Below are 8082 nucleotides of genomic sequence, written 5' to 3'. Positions count from 1 at the left end.
ATGAAATTGAAAACTATTTACTTTAGTAAGAATGTCAAAGATGGTGATAAATTTTTACTTCTACAGTTGTGTTCTTTAACTTAATGTTCTTAAAAATATCTTCCATTATATATAAATATTATGAAGGTTTCTCAGTGGTATTAAATTAGAAATTTATAAAAACTTTCTTCAATTCTATGGCCTCAACAGTGTAATTATACTAATGGTATAAAAATTAGGAAAATATTTCAAACATTTCTTTGTGTTATGAATTCATTTCCTAAAATTCAAAATCAATGGCAGTAATAATAACTAAAAATTTTTCTATGTCAATATATGTTTTATACTAAATAACAAGCATTATTCAATGTTTCTTTATATTAATTGAAGTGTTTGCAAAGCAACCTCTTTTATAGTTTATGAACCCGACTCTTTTTCAAGCAATATAATACATTATTAGTGGTATATGTCTAGTTCCTGTCCCAGACAAGATTACAAGTTTGAAGGGGGGTGAGAGATCTCTGTTACTCATAGTGCTCTCAGAAAACCACTGTGAGAATGAGATATTTAAACCAAGGATATAAACATTAAGAAAGTTGCATAATAGGACATTAGAGAGAGGAAGAACTTTTCAGACAGAAGTGTCAGTCTATATAGGAATTGTGGAGTCAAAACGAACTGTCTACTGAAGATAGACCTTTATCAACGAGTCCTATGAATTAAAGGTTGCAAGTTTAATACTGAGATTGAATACAGGTGAAGACTCCAGAATATGTAGGTGGTAAATCCACTTGTGTAATAAAAATTATTAATAAAGGAATTTAAATGAGAGGGATTAGAGATAGTAACCTTTGATTTTAATACAGTTCTGTCTTCTTAAGTGGATAAGTGAAAAAGGGAGGTGAGGTGGCTCTTCTTCTTATCCTGAATCTGTTAAATGATAATAAATTTATTGGAACTGTACAATGAAGTCTTCTAAAGGTAAATAAAAATCTAAAGTTATGCAAAAAAAATCTAACAGAACATTTCCAGGGTGATGTCCTACACCTGCAAATCAAGCTTACGTATATTCACTTTTTATGCCTTTATTGTTCCCTATTTCAATTTGGCCCTAGACCATGTCTTTTAAATTCTTTGTCTTTATTTAATAACTAATACTTGATCATAGATATAAGAATAATTATTATGTCTAGTGATACTGATTGAAAAGTATATAAAGGAAACTTTTAACTTTGAGAAAAATATTTGAGAGTTGATAAATGTGATAATTTTAGGTACTTTTTTGAGGGGGAAAATTTCCATCTTATCATTTAAAAGTTTGAACTTTAGTATCTGCAAATCAATTCTCATATAATAGGAATTAAAAGTCAATTGGTAAGAAAAAGAATAGCAAAGCCAAAAGAATGTACTGGTTTAAAATAGTGTTCAGGGAAGATCTTTTCAACATATAAGCAACAACAACAACAAAAATTGGGACATGGCAAATACTGTGTCTTTTTTCATTATCATACACCTCTTTTTTAAAATCTCCCCTTAGGTAATTTCTAGCCAACTCTGCATTCTGATAGCCAGTGGCTAATTATATTCCCAAAAGGCAAAGCAGATAAAGGGGAAAGAAATTCTTGATTGCTGGGTTTAAGGGATATCTTGTTATATATTTGTATTTTGTTTCATTCTCCTCTTTGCCTTAATTTGTATTTGGTCTGTAAGTTTGTCTTATGCGTTAAATTTAAATCACTAATATATTTTAATGGATTGTGTTTTCTAATTCGCTATTTCTTTGCAACAAAATAAATTTAAATACACGAATAAATTATTTATATGTAAACTTTTTTCTTTACTGGAACTAAGGTTTTAATAAATGACCGTTCATTATGATTTAGACCACAGACTTTTCTGTGTATGTATATCAAATTTTCTCCCAAACTAAGAAACTGAGTCATCAAAGGAAGAAGTCCTTTCCTGTAACTTGATTCAGCCATAGTCTTCCTGCTAGAAAGAAATTGATGTGTTCAGCAGCTCAGGGAAGTTGAGTTCTCCAATTTCCTTGTGAATGAACAAAGATGAATGAATGAATAACAGAAGATGGATCAGAGGTTCAGTTTATCTAAAGATATGTTAATGTTCCACTAAGAATCGTTTTCACTTATGAACTAATGTGGACTGGGGAAAGACATGACTGTTTCTTTTAGATTGAATTTTGTCCTACAATCATCTTCTTAGTTCTTTAGTATTGTTCGGGGAGCTGGCACAAATATGCATCAGACACACATCTCTGAGTTCAAGCAAATGTTCCTTGACTGAGAATATCTTCCAGGCTGCCCTTCTGCAATGTGAAGCAGCCTGCTGAACTAGATAGTCAAGTACAATGGAGTAGCTAAAAAATAACCTGTTTGATTTTGTGATTGTTACTTGATTTCTTGGCTGTGGTTTTGGTAGTTAGGGACTCTTTCAAGTTGGCTCTAATGGGATGGTCCTGCCTGGGTGGACAGGTGCTGATTATCAAAATGGAGTTACTTTGGCCTATAGACCTAACAAGTACTAGGGTAACTTTTATTTTAAAAACTTAAAGACTGGTTTTAAGTATAATTCTTAGATCTTGAATAGAGTTCTTTTTACCCAGAAATGATGAAACAATATATTTTTTTCATATGATCAAACATCTACCTAAAAAGAAATGAAAACAGGAAAAAAATGAAGGATGTAAAGGTATAGATATGATATATGTAAATAATATTATGGATTCTATTTTCTACCTTATGTCTTATTACCATAATAGCACATCTCTAACTCCTAGAATACCTAAAATTTTACTTATTTAGCCACAAAATATTTCATACACTTTAGTTAGAGAAAATTCTCTGGAAAAAGACTGGCCTGGTATAAAACAAATAGTTTTACAGAATACTGAACTCTCTGGTTTATCTAAAATATTAGGGTCTATATGCCACTTATTTATGTCTTTTTAGCTATTGCGAACAAAACACACTGCTATACTTTTTATAAAAATGGAAATAATTTATGTATCAAAATTGGAGATAGTTTCTTAAATTACACACTAAAATAGTCCATTTTCTTAACATAAAAATATGAAACATATAAATTACAAAAAAAATCCCAGAGAAAGGAATTTTTATTAACAGCATTCAGAGAAATATAGTCTCTACAGTTGTCATTGGGAGGCAAGATAATTGGTCCCTCATGTATTGCTCTAGAAAACACTTAACTATCTTTTGAAAAGGGATGTGACACTGAAACAAAACCTTTGTTCCAGTTTGGATTTGAAGTATCACCCAAAAGCTTACACATGAGACAATGCAAGAAGGTTCAGAGGAGAAATGGTAAGGTTGTGAGACTCTTAACCTGAATTAACCCCCTGATAGGGATTAACTGGTAACTGAAGTGGTTGGATGTGGCTGGAGGATGAAGAAATTGGGGGCGTGGCTTTGGAGTATATATTTGTAGCTGGTAAGTAAAGACCTGTCTCTCTGCTTTCTGATAATGAAGTGAGCTGTTTCCTTCCGACACACTCTTAGGCCATGATGTTCTACCTCACCTTGAGTCCTGTGGGATGGAGTCTGCTGTCAATGGATTAAGACCTCTAAAACTGTAACTCTCCAAATAAGCTTTTCCTCCTCTACAATTGTTCTTGTCAGATCTTTTAGTCACAGGAGAACAAAAAAGCTGACTAAATCAACCTTCAAGATTTATAGAGAAAAAAGAAACAAAATCCAATAACTTTAGAGTAGGGAAAACTCAGCTATGCTGTGGGTGTGGTACTCTCTTTAATTCATGTCAAAATGTCATCCCCAAAATTGGATGTTTATGGTGTATTGCAATGGTCCTTTGTGGAGATAATTAAATGAGCTCATTAGGGTGGGGCCCCTATGACTGTAGTAGTGACTTTATGATAATAGAGAGACAGTGCAGTGACCAGCATTACCTTGGGATTCCACAGAGTCCACAGCAGGAAGAAGGACCTCACTTTGCTGCCACCCAATCTTGAATACCTCAGCCTTCAGAAACAAAAGCTGAATTGTTTCTTCATAGATTTTTCAGGTCAATGATATTCAGTTCTGACAGCAGAAACTGCCACTCAAAAGGAAATCATAGATACTTTTTTAAAAATAGAATAAATCAATGAGAATTTTTTGTAAGAAATCTCTTAGAAGGAATCAAGAATAAACCCTATCTAAAAGGAATGAGTTGGAAAAGAAAAGTGTTCACTCCTCCTTGAAGTTATTCCCACCAAGGGATAGATTTGTTTTCACGAACCCTTGCATGTGGACTGTTTTGAATTTAGCCAGTGTAATTCAACAAAAATGTTTTGTACCACAAATCTTTTCTTTCTTTGTCTGAATTTATCTTTCCAAAGTGGCATTGCCATTTAAAATTATTATTTTGTGCTGCTGTCATATTTTATTACGCATAGTACTATAAAAATTTAAATGGAAATAGGTACCAGTATTGGGATGCTACTAAAACAAAAATGAAAACATATGGCATTGAATTTGTGGTCAAGCAACAAAGGCTGGAAAGCTAGTGTTATGGTTTATATCTTAGATGTCCATCAAAAGTTCATGTGAGAGACAATGCAAGAAAGCTTAGAGGTGAAATGACTGGGTTATGGAACCTGTTATCTAATTAATGCATTCATTTGTCACTGAAGAATTAGTCTCTCTCTCTTTCTCTCTCTCTCTCTTTCTCTTTCTCTATCTATCCTTCTTGATGGCCATGTCCTGAGCCATTTTCTTCTGCCACACACCTTTGCCTCATCTCAGGTCCCAAAGAATGGAGTCATCCATCTATGCACTAAGACCTCTAAAACTGGGATCCCCCAAAAAACTTTTCCTCCTCTCAATTTTTTCTTGTCAGGTCTTTTGGTGTCAGTAGCAAAAGAGCCAAGTAAAAACAGCTAGTGAGTAAGTGACTAGTGATCCTTCAACAGCAGTAAGGACAGTAATATTGGAATATGGAAAGCTTTGGACCTCTTATATCATAATAAAGTGTTAGACAACATTCTCTCCAAATTTAATATCTCATATGAAAACATACACAGGCACTTAAAGATAAGACTCAGCCATTTTTAAGCAAGTTCATAATATGAAGTGAAGGAAATATTATGAAACATAATCTTCATTGTGTTCATATGTTTATTCATGTTAAAAGTAATTTTTGCTGTTTATTTAATGTTTATTTTTATAACTGTACATAAATTATAATGGTAAAAGTCAGGAATATTCCAGGCACACACCTATACAAACACTAACATTGACCCTCAAATTGCATTTCTAGAAATATATTCTTCACATACATATAAAAATTTAGGTTTAATTATTATAAAATAGAGTGGGATAGATACAAAAGTAGATAGCCTATATATTTCTAATAAAGACACAATTTTTATATCTTATACAACTACAAATCGAATTGTAAAATGGCATATATGGATTTGTGAAACTGAATGTTAAGGGAAACATTCAAGAAATATTGTAAGTAAAAATATTAGGTAAAATATGCTATGTAAATTGTTTTTCAAGTATACACTTAAAAAGATGAAAATGCTTTTTTTGCACTTATTAAAAAAATCATGTGATTTTTACCCTTTGGTCTTTTAAAATATGTATCTAATAGAAGAAAACTTACATGGATTGGGAAAAATTATTTTGAATTTGACTTTAAAAGGACACGAAATGAAAGCAAAAATTAGACAATTGGAATTATGTCTATCTATCTGCCAAATGAATCAGACCAGACATTGAACCCTTGAGGCTGCATATCATCTTTTATAACAGCTCGATTTGTGGATGTTCCTTCTGGTAATTCTCCAGTCTCCTTAGCAGACAAAAGCAGATGAGGTAGAAGCCTGTACCAACCAGTGAGACCAAACTTCTGAAAACAAGCAAGGTGCCCAGGCTGCAGGGCAGCACAGGGCCAGGGGTTGTCCTGACCTTAGAGTACCCAGCACTCTCTGAAACCTTGCTCCTGCCGTAACTGCCAATTTTTAATTTTTTAGAGTTATTTTTTGTTTCCATATCCATTTTTTCCATCACAATTTGTTGAAAATCTCTTTTCTACATTTTTAATGTCTTATGATCTTGTGTCTGTTTTTTTCAGTATGTTAATGTGTTCAATTCCTTATCCTAAAAGGTCATTATGATTACTGTTCTTCTACTTGGTCCACTCTGTCATCATTTTCTTTGCATATATACCCAGTAGTGAGATTGATGGATGTGATTGTTCAACTGATTTTTTTTAATGAAACCCCATATGGTTTCCATAATGACTGGACTAATTCACATTTTGAAAATGTAATGTGTGCAACAGTTATTTTATCTCTATATTCTCACCAGCATTTTTATCTTCAGTTTTTTTTCTTTTTTAAGTAGCCATAATTATTACCGGGAGTTGATATCTCATTGTGGTTTTAATTTGTATTTGCCTGATGGCTAGTGATATTGAACTTTTTTTTTCTAGTATGTTGGCCATTTGTATATCTTATTGTGATATAAGTCTATTGTCTGTCTTTTAATCAGTTAGTCTTTTTATATTATTGAGTGTTTGGAGTTCCTTATATATTCTGGATATTAAACCATTATCAGATTTATAGTTTGCAAATATTTTTTTCTGTTCAGTAGGTTATCTCTTCACTCTGTCAGTTGTTTCCCTTGATGTACAGAAACTCTTTAGTCTAAAGAAATCACATCTGTCTAGTTTACTTTTGCTCTCTGTGTTTTTGAATTATGTTGAAAAACCCAAAGGAATGAAAAAGCTTGGCCACATTCATGCTATGAGTCATCTCATCTTTCTCTCCCCATTCACCCAAGAGCAGGCAACATGGCAGAGTCATTGGAACTATTAAATCAGTCTTCAAGGATGCAGAGTTTATTCCCTTTGAATTCTTCTTAGCTATCTATGTTGGAACTGTACTGGGTAACCTTCTTATAATGGTTACAATGTTTTTTACCCCAAACTTGAACACCCCCATGTACTTCTTCCTAGGAAATCTCTCTTTTATGAATATGACCTTTGCTTCCTTTGCCAGTCCCTAACATGATCATGAACTTGATTAAAAAGAAAGATTATTTTCTTTTGCTGTTGTTTCACTCAAACATTTCTTCTTCATGTGCTGGGTGATGTTGAATGGCACTATTTGTTTCCATGGCCTATGATGGATATGTGGCCATTTGTAAGCCCCTACACTATATGACCATCATGAACAAGAAACTGTGTACTTTGCTTGTAGTGATGTCATGGTGCTCAGGTCTCATTATTGTAGGACTTCAGTTAGTCTTTGCAGTAAACTTGCATTTCTGTGGTCCCAATGTGGTGCACAGCATTTTCTATGATCTCCCTCTAGTTAGCAAACTAACATGCACAGACACATATTTTGTACAGATAGTCAGTTGTTGCCAACAGTGGCATGCTATCCATGGGTTGTTTCCTTATTTTTCTTATTTTCTATTGTGACCCTCATAACCATCAGGAGATGCTCTTCTACTGGGCAGTCCAAAGCCTGTTTCACTATGACATCTCATATCACTGTGGTCATTCTCTTCTTTGGTCCATGCATCCTTATCTATGTCTGGCCCTTTAGCAACCACTCCATGGATAAGTTCCTTGCTGTATTTTATACCATTATCACCCTTATCTTGAATCCACTTATCTACACTCTAGGAAACTAAGAAATGAAGACAGCCATGAGGAAATTATGGGGAGTTTTGTGAATTCCAGAGAAGATACTCAGATTAAAAATATTAATTGAAGAGAAATAGTATTTTTCAAATCTTTAAAAGTTTCTTTACAAGAAAGTCACTAGAGTCATATAGAAGTAAGCAAATGAAGAAAAATTATGAAAGTCATGTATTCTAACATACTTTGATCTATATAACATTGATAAATGGCTATTACTTTTTAAAATGATGTTGACTGAATTATGATTGTCAAAGACTTACTTGTTCTTCAGAGCAGATTGGTAGATATATATTTTACCTAGTATTCTGATGGCTTTAGGTGGTGGGAAATAAAGGTAATCCTTTGAATGTTTTTCTGTACAGTTTGAGTAAGTGGCACTCGCTGTGGGCCTAAGTTTGGTTTTCTGTC

General features: G+C 33.2%; 1 pseudogene across 1 annotated transcript; it reads left to right on the top strand.

Moving 5' to 3' along the window:
* The first annotated feature begins 3294 nt into the window (after positions 1–3294).
* On the top strand, positions 3295–7706 carry LOC308648231 (olfactory receptor 4K17-like; annotated as a pseudogene). The gene is made up of 2 exons: positions 3295–3320; positions 6812–7706. The product of its transcript is annotated as an olfactory receptor 4K17-like (transcript).
* The last annotated feature ends 376 nt before the right edge of the window (positions 7707–8082 follow it).

The sequence above is a fragment of the Spermophilus citellus genome (genome assembly GCF_964194105.1).
Source record: "Spermophilus citellus genome assembly, chromosome: 4".
Taxonomy (NCBI): Eukaryota; Metazoa; Chordata; class Mammalia; order Rodentia; family Sciuridae; genus Spermophilus; species Spermophilus citellus.
This window is presented reverse-complemented; position numbering and strand designations above follow the sequence as displayed.